Raw genomic sequence first — 13,425 nt, 5'->3', positions numbered from 1 at the left:
TGGGATCCAAAGAGTGTTAACGGTTCCCTAATGTTGAAAGTGGACCAAGGTTATTTGTTGGTATCTTGATAGAACAGACTGTGTCCTTAAATGTATTTATCACATGGATCTACTTAGTTTCCGGTCAAGACATCACTGTGTACATACATGTTTATTAACGGAGCTTTCCACGTATCCAGGCAAGTGATATGGAAGGATAGATAACACCCTTGACTAACACTGAGAAACCATGAAATTAGAACTGTGACACTGGAACTTGTGTTCTCAAGTCTTTTGCTCTCCCATCAAGCTCTTTCCAAGTGCACAGAGATGAGCTGCTGTTACATTTCTTATTAAAGATGTTGTTTCCAGACATCAAGGTAATTAATGATACTGTTGAAATTCCTCTACTGAAATTGTTTTTGGTATGTGTGCAGATGAAATAATGGCCAGTTTAAGTGGGAATGCTCAGCTTAACTGAGGGTGATTCTGGGTGTGGGTGACCCACCTAAGGATTGTTGCCAGAACTGCATAAAAGGAGGCTAGGAGGGGAGGAATGCTGGCTGCTGATTTTCCAGTAGAAGTTTTGTTGGAACTGGAACTCAGTGGCTTTTCTTGCTGTTGCTCCCTCTGTGGTGGGGGGGGGGGGTGCTGGTCTTTGCCTTTGTCTTGAGCATCACTCCCTGGTTCCAGTGCAAATCACTCAGTGTTCTGGCACAGATTGTTCACCCTGCCGGCATAGACTTTTGAGCTTCTACCACTGGCCCTTGAGCCTTTTGGTGCAGATTCTTGATATGAACTTGCATGAGACATTGCTGAGGGCTGTAGGCCTCTGGCTGGACTCATGTGGAATATTATGTGGAAAGATCTATTGCACTTTTCTGGGTTTGACTTTTTGGGAGAATATTGTAAGACAGTCCTATAAATTTGTATATCCTGTGGTAAATCTGTTTCCTTGGAAACACCAACTAGAGCAGTATGTTTATAGGTAAAAAATAAATTTGTAACAATAAACATGGATTGTTCTTTATTTGCAGGTATAGACATGCAATAAGATGTGCACCAAACACTGGGATTTTTAGATTTCTGTCAAGACCTTATAGTAACCCTTTCAACTGTTGGTCAGCACACCATGTAGGTAGGTGGTTTCATATAGGTTCTGATGTAGGCCCAAACCACAGCACAGCTTGGCAATCTTACTGGTTTTACCTTCTCAAGTATTCTTAAGATGTATTTTCTAAAGCCTTTGCAGATTTCTATCATGAGATCACAGTTAATCTAACATCAGCCTTTAATGGCAGACATTGCTGTTATGCAAACAAGTGCTGATGTAGACCAAAACTAAAGCACAGACCACCTGATCTTCAGATCACATGAGGCAAGTGGTTATGGTTTCCCTACCACTTGCCATCACGATTTCTTTGCCAGTATTCAGGTGAGGAATAATAACATCCTTAGGAACACTTGAAACCATGCAGTTTCTTTTCTGTATTTCAGAGAGGATGTGTAACCCTGTAAGGAGGTTGCACATATCCAAGTATTTATCACATAGTCCCACCTATAGTAATCATAGGAACAAGGCAGATATTCCACGAAGAAATGTTGTCTTATCTGACATTATCCATGATCTTGGAGAACCACAAGAATCTGGGTAGAGTCCTGTGATCATAGATATAATAGAAGCTATTCAACAGTTCCTGGTATGTTGTGTCTTGATTCCTGTCAAGGGTTAACAGTGAACTTAAAAAGTTCATTATCAGGAGATATTTCTGTATTAGAGTAAATATTTTCATGTACAGCATGTGCCAGACTGACCATTAGATCATCAAATATCTGGGTCAGTGATGTTTGTTTCCCTGCAATTTTTATCATATGATTAAAAAAAATGTAAGTATGTAGAAAAGGAATGGAGTATTTCATATTCTAGAAACCATATTATTGCATTATCTTACATTTAGAGAGAATTTACCCTGGGAATTTCAAATGACTTGCGTGTACTCAGGTTATTATTATGCATTTATGCATCATGGTAGTTAACAAGTTAAATATTAGCAGTCATGAGATAATGAGGTTTGGAACAATGATGTTCATCATAAAATAATCAAGAATACAAGTAGAGTTGATGAGTCCAAGTGGAAATGAAATCTTGCAATAATGACAATAAAGAAAGTTATTTGGAGGGTCCCAGTAGTAAAGTCTTACCATACATATACTTGTCACCCATGTTTTTACATTTCCATGCAGATATGGTGGTAAGTCTCATGATGACCAACAGTGGCAGTTTGTTGTATCCATGGCCATGATGATCAAGAGGGATATTGTAAGTGTGGGGTTCTTACTTTTATTTTAGCATGTTTCCTGTACATATTTAGTAAAGGAATGATTCTGTTTACCACTGCTAGTAACAAGTAGCTTATTATATAAAGTTTGATAAACTCTGAATTTAATCCTAGGAGGTGTGGAGGCATATGCAGGGATCCATGTAAGTTATTCAACTGATCCACATCACAGTATTGACCATAATTTTTTCTACAGGTAGCCAGCCAAGAGAAAATGGTGTGAAGAACAACATCTCTGACCTTGAAGTTCTAAAGATCTAAGTACTTCAGTTGGTTTCCCTGATGATGGAGTTGACCAAAATTTTAAAGTTGTCCTTTTTTTCTCCCCTCAAGTGAAAGATGATGCATCCTAAACACACATCTCAAAGTGTTGTCTAAGATTCCAACAGTTATTAAATTATAGTGATTGAGCTTAAGAATGGTAATTTATGAAATGTTATGACTAACCTGGTAAGTAAGAAATTGTCCCTACCAAGATGCCAACAAATAACTTTCAGATTTCTTGGTAAAGTGGATGGGATATGTAACACAATGTTACCCTGGCTTTTTGGCAGGTATTCCATTAAGTTTTATCCTAGTGTACAGGTTTGTTGACTTGAAATCATTAGAAGCATTTGTTATTTTTTGGTATTTATATCATGAATGACACTTTTGTACTCCTGTAGTAACCTCTGCTTAGAACACAGTTTAAAATATGATTTGTCAGTAATGCTTTTTGTAAATATGAGATTATACTATGGACTTATTTAGAGATTGTGATAGGTTATTGTATAGGGATGCAGGTCATTGACCATATTTCCTATCCCCTAGTATTGAATATGGGAATTTTTCTAGTGTTTCTTCAAACAAGATGGTATTTCTTAGCAGGCTTTTACCTCAATGTTCAGCTTTACCATGTAATTTTGATAAGAATATGATTTGGTATGTTGAACACCATGACCAAGGGAATGTGTCAATGTCTTCTTTGAATGACATAGGTTCCAAAATCATTTTTTATGATTTGATTTTCAAGTTCCTCTGAAGACACTCTGATTATCCTACCCATGGGAGTGAGTAAAGTCCATAGAGGGTTATGAGGTAAGTGCTGAGGTACCCTAAACCAGATCTTCATCTTTAGAGGAAATGGATGAGAGTGTCCTATTACTAGATTTAGTGGTCACTGCTCCTATAAGAAATAATTTTGTCCTTCACAGTTCTAGTAAATATGAATTTATCCTTTGTATGCCATAGGGAAAATTGGTGTTTTAGCAAGGACTGCTGAGGGAGTGATTATGAACTGGTTAATTGAAATTATTGTGGAACTCTAGGACTGCAGTAAGCATAGGTTAATTTCCAGGGTGTGGAGATGACAAAATATGGGCTCTCTGACAATACTGTTTTTATTTGGTGAATCCAAGTATCCTGAGGAGTTTAGCTGTCCTTTAGCAATGGACATTAAAAAGGGAGTGGGCTCATGTTCTGACACAGCACCTTCTATGCCAAACTGGCTTTGTATATTTTTCAGATGCCCTTCAAGAGAACACAGTGATCCAGAAAAGATGGTTGTTGCAGTCACCCTAGCAACAAGGTAAATGATAAAATGGTCATAGTCCAGTGAAGGCTGTTTGATCTTCTATAATCCTGGCAAATTCCTAACTAGGTGCTCAGATTTTAAGGTTTTTTCTAGTGTATTTGTCTGGGATGATATAGTCAATCACTAGTGACATCTCATTTTCAGCAATTCATTTTATGACTGTGTTAGGTTTTATTAGATTCCCCCACTTCTGGTGATACATGTTTTCAAAACATATTATCACCTTAATATTACAAGGATACATCAAATGTCATTGCATCTTTTCTGGAATGTAATAGGTCTAATATGCTTGTATTGCTACTGGTGGAGAAGAGATTCATCTAATTTTCACTGAGTCCATCTCTGAAATATTGTCCTTGGAAGGTTTGCATGTATCACTGAAGACAGACAGCACTCTCTTACAAGGCTTTATCCCTGGAAGCCTTCAAGTATCTAGATAACGTAAGTGGATGCTGAAATGATGAAGTGACATAGGGAATTTGAAGTTGTATAAGTGCAAATGAGACATATACCAAATCAGAAGTCTATGACAAGAGTCCATAGATGGGTGAATACATCACAGCAAGCAAAATAAGTTTGTAAAGTAGAACACTACTGATCTCTCTATAAGTGCTAATGTGGGTATTCACCACATCACAGGAAATCAGATCTTCATATACAGGGATGAGTGATGAGGATGTCCTTGACACTTGTTACTGAGGTTTTGTTACAAGTACTAATGGATGAAATGAGAGACATGATGAAAATATCTAGTGAATGCAATACTGCATTTTGTATGAGACAGAAATGAATATTGAACCTGTACAATTTCAGGGATCCATCGCATCATGGTTGGATGTAGACATGGTGGTGTTATAACACAACAGTAAACATTGAAAAATTTACAGATGGCTCTATTACACATTTGGACATGCCAGAGAATACAATTTACATAGAATTAGGGACTCTATTGACACATAGCTGAAGGATGCCTTTCTGTTTCTGGGTGAGGGGCAGAAAGAGTCAGTGACACGGAAGAGCAAGATGAGAGCTAAATGACAGTTTTCTGTAGGTGCTTTCAAGTTAATGGAAGTGATCACTTGAATGAGTGTGTTGAAAAAACCTTGAACAAACCAAGGAAAAACAAAAGTATAAATTATAGCCCATTGGCACCCATCTAATATTCAATATCCAGGTGGCTAGCATAAGGGTAATAGCCTAATGAGATGTTGTCATGTACTGGATTCTTATGCTGGGAAGGTCACTGTGACTGTTGAGTTCTGAGCTGACCCCACATTCACACATCAGAGACCTTATTTTCAGATATGATTTTCAGATGTGATTTTCATTGTTGATAGTGAAACTGAGGTAGTCTCCTTTATTTGGCAAGTGTGAGGTTAAGGGCCTCATTCCTATCAGGGTGTAGAATCAGGTGATACTGAATCCAGGCCGAAAGTGTGCCTTTAAACTGGGCATTGTAAAGGGGAACAAAAGAGGGAGGGGAGGGGGAGAGGAAAGAAGAAAGAAAGAAAAGAAAATAGAAGAAAAAATGGAAACAAAGCTTTTGTAAGTAAAGGAGAAGGAGAGAAGTAGAGGGAGGGGAGGAGAATGGGAAAAAAAGAAGAAGAAAGATACATCGTGAACAGGTACAAATTCCCTGTGATGAATGCTCTCATTATGTTTACCTGAAATGTACTAATAAATTTTTTGCTTCAAAAAAAAGAACAACAACAACAACAACAAACTAGGCATTGTAGAGAAAAAGCAAGGATTCAGATAATTATCCTAGAGTAGTTCCCTGAGATACAGATTGTAACAGTTTGTCCGGTGTCTGCTCAGGAGTGTCCATTTTCTCTTCTCTGGCTTTCAGTGTGCATAAATGAGGGTCCTTGTAGTGGTGATGGACACCTGAGTAATCCCATGATGTGCGGATTGTGAAGATGGAGAAAAAGAAGGGCATAGGATAAAGTACAGGATGGGTTCTTTCGGGTGTGTTTTCTAGTGATGGGTCCAGACCTCACAGTGAGCCAGGAAAGGCCAGCCCCTGGAACCTCAGCAGGATCCAGATAGCAGCAAGTATGGCCTCCATCACAGCACAGGAAATGGATCTTCCTAGGCTTCAGTGAAGCATGTTGGGGCCCTGAGTGTAAGCTGATCCCATATTTTGTGTGAATAATTTCAAGTATAAAAAGACTAAAATATCAGAAATCTAGTGTGTGAGTTTTCTTTTTGTATAGGGTAGGGAAAGTACTGTTCAAGGTCCCTGTGTCCTGGGATTGCTTGCTCACTATATACAGTGACATGGTTGAGTACCAGACTGCTGAGAAAGAAGCACAGGTAACTTGCAGGCACCCACTTGATGAGGATCAGAGCCTTGGGATGATATTCTTCCCTCAGTTTCAATCTGGTACGTGGTGGAGTGGAAGCCTCCACACCAGTGGTGGTTGTCAATGAATCGAGCATGTCATGTGCTTGCAGAACATGCTGTATCCTTTTGGCATGGTCTTGTTCCTTTTCCCTTCATGGATAAAGAGTGATCAAGAAGTTGGTTGATGTACACTTATGGAAGGCCAGGGAAATACCACCATGGGTACAAGCTGATCACTAGGACAGATGTCTGTATCCAGGTCAGAAGGAGCCTCTGCCTAACCTGGTATTAACATGTTTCATCACCAGGTATCCTGCCAAAAGGTCTTGGGAGATGCTGCTACCCTTAGCCATGCAACACCTTCTTCTTTACTGAGGTACATTGTGGGAGGGCACTTGGGCACACTTTGCTTTTCCCCATTTATTCACCTGTGTGCCAGTGAAGGTGAAATCTTCCCAGTGGCTGCTGGTAAGTGTCCCATTTTCATGTAGGGGAACTGACCCGTAATGTAGTTTTCATGTTGGCTAGGTGGATGGGGAGGCCAGGATTCTTGCTACCATCCACTATGAATATTGAGCCTTAGAACTTCTGCAGGTTTCCCTTCAAGTGAGAAAGAATTCTCTTACCATATTTTTTCTAGGAAACACCCCTGAGACTGAGGTGTTAAAGCAAAGGGGCCACAGTCTAACACAGTGACCTCCACGATACTCACATGGACTAAATCAGCATTCTCTGATGTCATTTTCACAGGGACAGTCATGTCACAGTGAGCAGTACAGTATAATCAGGTGGATGCATACAGACATCCAGGTAAGTGTGGGCTTGTGCCCAGGCCACCAATGAGGTCCTGCCACTTCCACATGAGTAAGTGACAAAGGTGTGGCTTGGCATTTGTAGCCCACTGCTTGATTTGAAGTTGCTCAAGTAAGGAGGGAGGGAATCCACAGCAATGCCACTCTCTGGGAGGGGACCCTTGGCACAGCTTAGGTGAAATGGATGGTAAAAGAGTGAGCACTGAAGAAGACATGGTGTCTAGGTTTGGGTGCTTGCTGTGTCCCAGCCCGGGGAGCTCTAGCACGGGAGAATCTGCAGGAGTCCACTTAGGAGAGGTTTGACTGTGGGGACAGGATTCTTTTCATGCAGTTATCCCAGCAGCCAGGTACATTTCCAGTGTGAGTCAGTGGTTTTGGTGGGAATTCAAATGCTCATTGACTCAACACTGACTTTGTCTTCTCCATGTTTTCTGCAGGTTCCTTCAAGGGAAGATGAGCAGACTATGGCTGGAACTGCATGCAGGTGTCAGGTGAGAATCAGCGTGCCGGTACCTCATTCGGCACCAAGTGATGGTCTGTATTCAGATGGATGTGAAGAGGGTGTGCATGAGGTATTCGCATGTTTCCTAGACATGCACCCTCTAAGGTCTTGACTACTGAGTGGTTCAGAGTTTGTGCCACACTCAGCATCATAGCCTTTTTTTCTGTGACAGATCGGCTATCGATGGTGAACCTCTGATTCTGCCCTCTTCATTGACAAGTGTGGTGCTCTGTGCCTTCTTGCTGTCACAAGGAAGCAACAGATGCTATTGGTTCCCTTCCAGGAGAGATGATGTGTATTTCACACTTGTTCCACTAGGGGAGTAAGCAGGGCATGAGATCACTGTGACAGAGTGGGTCCCTGAGATGGGGATTGGAGTGAATTGGGAGGTATCTCCTCAAAGGCATCCATTACCATTGCATGGCTAGTTTGTTGACAAGAAGGAGGGAGGAGCATGGCGGTGGTGATGGAACCTGAATGATAGGATGACATGGGAGTTGTACAGGTAGACACGGAGGAGACCAGAAGGGGTAGAATCTCTTGTGCTTCTTTTCCAGTGAGGGAGTCCACAGCTCATGGTGAGCCCTGAACATCACCAGGATCTGTGTAAGGACAGCCATGGACCTTCACTGCAGCATAGGCAGGGAATATCCATGGCCTTCACTAAGTGATATTGGGGTCCTTGATGTGGAGTCTTGGGGTAGTGGGGTTGCTGTGACTTTGCTTTAGGTTCTGGAGCCCAGGAGAGCAACTGAGGAAGAACTGAGCCAATCCACTGACCCTGAATTTTTCCTTCGTGTATAGTGAAGTAAAATGAATGTTGATCTTCTCTACATCCTTGGAGTGCTTATTCTTTGGTCCAGTGGTGTTGTGATGGACCACCCTGCCCAGGAGAAAGCACAGAATTCTTTGCAGGTCAATAGTTGATGATAATGAGTCTCAGGATGAGAGTTTTGCACTCAAATTGCTTCTGGTATCAGAGTGAAGAGAAAGCCTTTGTGCCAGTGGTGATGCCAGAGCACAGCACAGTGTTCTTGCAGAGCAAAGGATAAGGTTTGAGTGGGTGTGGTTTGCCTTCCTTTCAGATATCTGCAGTGATGAAAAAACGTTTGTTGTGGTGAGATTGCTGATGATAGATGAGACCTCTGTGCATGTAGCCTGGCTGCAGGGCATGATATTCCTTAGAAAGGTAAAAAATGAGCCTCTACATAACCTGGCCACGTGATGGTTTTTCACCATGAATGCTGCTATGCCCAGAGTTATGATCAGGTCTTGTGAGATCTTCAGCCATGGAATATCTTAGTTTTTTCTGATGAACTTTGGAGAAGGGACTTTTCTTTTCCCTACTGTTTGACATGTATGTCAGTGGAGGTAAACCAATAGAGACTTCTCAATGGCTATGAGGCTGCATCCCATTGCCATGTAGAATGGCTGGACCATTCTTCATGGCCAAATGTGCTTTTCATGCTCACAGAGAGAGGAAGGTAGAAATTATTGATAGTATCCAAATATTCATCACTATAGTTATTGACCCTCAGAACTTCTTCATATTTTCATTTAAGGGAGAAAGAATTCTCTTAGCAGGCTTTATCCTTGGAGTTCTGGAAAGACCCATATCTTTAAGCAAGTAAGTAGTTTTTTTTTAAGTTCTTTTATTGGTACATTTTAGGTATACAATTCATTTACATTTATCATTAGGTGTTTGTACCTGTACATGATGTATCTTGGTTCTTATATTTTTCCCCATTACCTGTGCACCCTTCACACCCTCCACCCTTCTATATTTACATAGATTTCATTTCCATTTTTTTTCTTTTCCCATAGTTTTTTCTTTCCCTCTTTTCCATTCCCCTTCCCCTCCTTTCACTCTTTCATCTTTGGACCTTTTTCCTATTTTGAATTATAAATTATTCATTTTAATCATTTCAACCCTTGTTTAGTCTATCAGTTTCTCACACTAGTGAAACTATTTAGTATTTACACATGTGTGTCCTATTTATTTCACTTAAGAGTATGGCCTTGATATGCATCCATTTAGCTATAAATGACTCTAGTTTTTCATTCTTTATGGCTGAGTAGTACTCCATTTTATAAAAAAAACCACATTTCCTTTATCCAGTTTCCAGTTGATGGGCACTTGGGCTGTTTCCAAGCTTTAGCTATTACAAACCATGCCACTATGAACATGGGGACACATATATCACTGTGGTATGATTCTTTGAATTCTTTGGGGAAGATGCCCAGCCGGGGAATAACTGGGTCAAATGGGACCTCTTGTCCTAGTTCTTTGAGGTATTTCTATACTGACTTCCACAGTGGTTGCACCAGTCTGCACTCCCACCAACAATGGAGAAGGGTTCCTTTCTCCCCACACACCCGCCAGCATTTATTATTGATTAATTTCTTGATAGCAGCCATTCTTTCTGGGGTGAAGTGGAATCTCAGTGTTGTTTTCATCTGCACTTCTCAAATGATGAGTGATGTTGAACATTTTTTCATGTATTTGTTTGCTGCTTTTACTTCCTTGTCTGAGAAATGTCTGTTCATTTCAGATACCCATTTTTGAATTTGGTCTTTAAATTTGGGAGGTCTGATTTTTTCAATTCTTTATATAATTCTAGATAGTAGTCCTTTGTCTGAGGTACAGCTGCTAAATTTTTTTCCCATATGGTACGTTCCCTGTTAGCTCTGTTGGTGGTTTCTTTTGCAGTGCAGAAGCTTTTTAATAAGATAAGATCCCAGTTGTTGATTCTTTCTGCTAGTTCCCATGCTACTGAGGTTTTGTTCATGAAGTCTTTTCCTATGCCAATGTCTTCAAGAGTTCTACATAACTTATCTTCCAGCAAGTTTAGTGTTTCTGTCTTAATATTTATATCTTTAATCCACTTCAATCTTAGTTTAGTGCATGGTGATAGGTGTGGGTCTAGTTTCAATCTTTGGTACATTGAAATCCAGTTTTTCCAACACCATTTATTCAACAGACTATCTTTCCTACAATGATGGTGATTGGTTTCTTTGTCAAAGATGAGGTGCCTGAGCATGTCTGGAGTTGTTTCTGCATCTTCTAATCTATTCCACTGATCCTCAGCTCTGTTCCTTTGCCAGTACCTTGCTGATTTTATCACAGTAGCTTTGTAGTAGAGTTTCAAGTTTGGGATTGTGATACCCCATGTCTCTGTTGCCTAGAATTGCTTTAGCTATTCTAGGTCTCTTCTGGTTCCAAATGAATTTTTGGATTGTTTTCTCTAGTTCTGTGAAGTATATTGTTGGAATTTCAATTGGCATTACATTGAATCTATATAGCAGTTTTGGTAGTATGGCCATTTTCACTATATTGGTTCTTCCTACCCAGGAGCAAGGGATGTCTTTCCATTTTCTTGTATCTTCTTCAATCTCTTTTATCAGAGTGCTGTAATTTTCAGTGTAGTGGTCTTTTCCTTCCTTTGTTAGATTGATTCATAGGTATTTCATTTTTTGGGATGCTATTGTAAAAGGAATTGTTTCCCTAATTTCTCTCTCAGTGAGTCTGTTATTTGTGTACAAGAAGGCTATTGTTTTTTGAGTGTTGACCTTGTATCCAGCTACTCTACTGAATCTGTCAATTAAGTCTTGAAGTCTTTTGGCTGAGTTTTTTGGGTCTTCTTTTATTTATTTATTTATGAAATTCTTTTATTGGTACATTGTAGGTATACAACACAATTACATTTCTAATTGGGAATTGTACCTTTACACAATGCATCTTGGTTCTTATTTTTTCCCCATTACTAGGCCTCCCTTCACCCCCTCCACCCTTCCCTATTTACAAAGACTTTATTTTCATTTTTTCCGTTTCTCAACATTTTTCCTTTGCCTTCTGTCCTTTCTCCTACCCCTCCCACTACCCCTACCCCTTTGGACCTTTTCTTCCTATTTTGCATTCTCGATTATTCATTCTAATCAATGGTACATTTTAGGTATACAATACAATGACATTCATCATTGGAAATTTGCACCTTTACATAGTCTCTCTTGGTTCTTATTTTTCACCCTTGCCCAGCCCTCCCTTCAACCCCTCCATTCCTCCCTATTTACAAAGATTTTGCTCCTATTTTTCCATTTTCTCATATTAATCCTGTTCTCCTCTATCCTTTCCCCAATCCCTCCCACTTCCTTCCCCTTTGCCCCTTTTCTTCCTATTTCACATTACCTAGTATACATTTAGTCCTTATTTACATTTTCAGTTTCTCACACCAGAGAAACTATTCGGTATTTATTCATGTGTGTCCTTTTTATTTCACTTAAGAGTATCGCCTCAATGTGCATCCACTTAGATATAAATGTATCTAATTTCTCATTTTTTATGGCTGAGTAGTACTCCATTTTATTTTTTAAAAATGCATTTTCTTTATCCAGCCTCCAGTTGATGGGCCTTTGGGCTGTTTCCAAGTTTTAGCTATTACAAACTGTGCTGCTATGAACATAGGTGCACATATATCACTGTGGTATGATTCTTTTAATTCTTTGGTGAAGATCCCCAGCAGTGGAATACCGGGGTCAAATGGGACTTCCTGTCCTAGTTCTTTGAAGTATCTCCATACTGATTTCCACAGTGGTTGCACCAGTCTACACTCCTACCAGCAGTGGAGCAGGGTTCGTCTTTCCCCACAGCTCCACCAGCATTTATTATTGGTTGATTTCATGATAGCAGCCATTCATCATGTATTTATTTGCTATTTCTACTTCTTTCTGTGAGAAATGTCTGTTCATTTCAGATGCCCATTTTCGGATTGGGTCTTTAAATTTGGGAGGTCTGATCTTTTAAGTTCTTTATAGATTTGAGATAGTAGACCTTTTTCTGAGGAAGAGCAGGTGAAGATTTTTTCTCACATTGTGGGTTGTCTTTTCACACTGCTGGTGGTTTCTCTTGCTGTGCAGAAGACTTTTAATAAGAAGAGATCCCACTTGTTGATTGTTTGTGCTAGTTCACGGGCAGCTGAGGTTTTGTTCATAAAATCTTTTCCTACACCAATGTCTTCAAGGGTTCTACCTAACCTCTGTTCCAACTGGTTCAGTGTTTCTATTTTAATATTTAGATATTTAATCCATTTTGATTTTAGTTTAGTGCATGGTGAGAGATATAGGTCTAGTTTTAATCTTTGGCAAGTTGAAGCCCAATTTTTCCAGCACCATTTATTAAAGAGGTTAACTTTCCTCCAGTGAGGGTGTTTGGCTCCTTTATCGAAGATGAGATGGCTGAGTGTGTCCGGCATTGTTTCTGCATCTTCTAATCTGTTCCACTGGTCCTCAAGTCTGTTTCTTTGCCAGTACCATGCTGTTTTTTATCACAGTAGCTTTGTAGTAGAGTTGCAGGTTGGGGATTGTGATACCCCCTGCCATGTCTCTGTTACCTAGAATTGCTTTTGCTATTCTGGGTCTCTTCTTGTTCCAAGTGAATTTTTGGATTGTTTTCTCAAGGTCCATGAAGTATGCTGTTGTGATCTCAATTGGAATTGCTTTAAATCTATATAGCAGTTTTGGAAGTATGGTCATTTTCACTATATTAATCCTTCCTACCCAGGAGCAGGGGATGTCTGTCCGTTTTCTGATATCATCTTCAATCTCTCTTTTCAGAGTGCCATAGTTTTCAGAGAAGAGGTCTTTGATTTCTTTCATTAGGTTGATTCCTAGGTATTTCAATGTTTTGGATGCTATTGTGAAAGGAATTATTTGCCCTATTTCTCTCTCAGTGACTCTGTCATTCGTGTAGAGGAAAGCTATTGATTTTTGTGTGTTGACCTTGTAACCAGCTACTTGACTGAATTTGGTTATTAAGTCTAGAAGACTTTTGGTGGAGTTCTTGGGGTCTTCTATATAGAGTATCATGTCATCTGCAA

At 39.9% G+C, this 13,425-nt stretch overlaps 1 long non-coding RNA gene across 7 annotated transcripts in view; it reads left to right on the top strand.

Annotated features, from left to right (window-relative positions):
* The first annotated feature begins 6 nt into the window (after positions 1–6).
* LOC106008473 (uncharacterized) overlaps positions 7–13,425 on the top strand; it is a 38,238-nt gene continuing 24,819 nt past the window's right edge. For 2 of the 7 annotated variants that reach the window (XR_015448492.1, XR_015448491.1), the window contains exons 1-9: positions 7–359; positions 1,017–1,117; positions 2,224–2,299; positions 2,515–3,395; positions 3,823–3,885; positions 6,547–6,614; positions 6,989–7,048; positions 7,488–7,541; positions 9,115–9,179. This is a non-coding gene — a long non-coding RNA (uncharacterized LOC106008473). The other 5 variants (XR_015448495.1, XR_015448493.1, XR_015448497.1 and 2 more) reach the window with 4 other exon arrangements.

This window comes from Heterocephalus glaber, unplaced genomic scaffold (genome assembly GCF_053883595.1).
Source record: "Heterocephalus glaber isolate CG9 unplaced genomic scaffold, H.glaber_assembly_v1.0 deba00001920, whole genome shotgun sequence".
In the NCBI taxonomy this organism is placed as follows: domain Eukaryota; kingdom Metazoa; phylum Chordata; class Mammalia; order Rodentia; family Bathyergidae; genus Heterocephalus; species Heterocephalus glaber.
The sequence above is the reverse complement of the archived record's forward strand: the minus strand, read 5'-3'. Positions and strand labels throughout refer to the sequence as shown.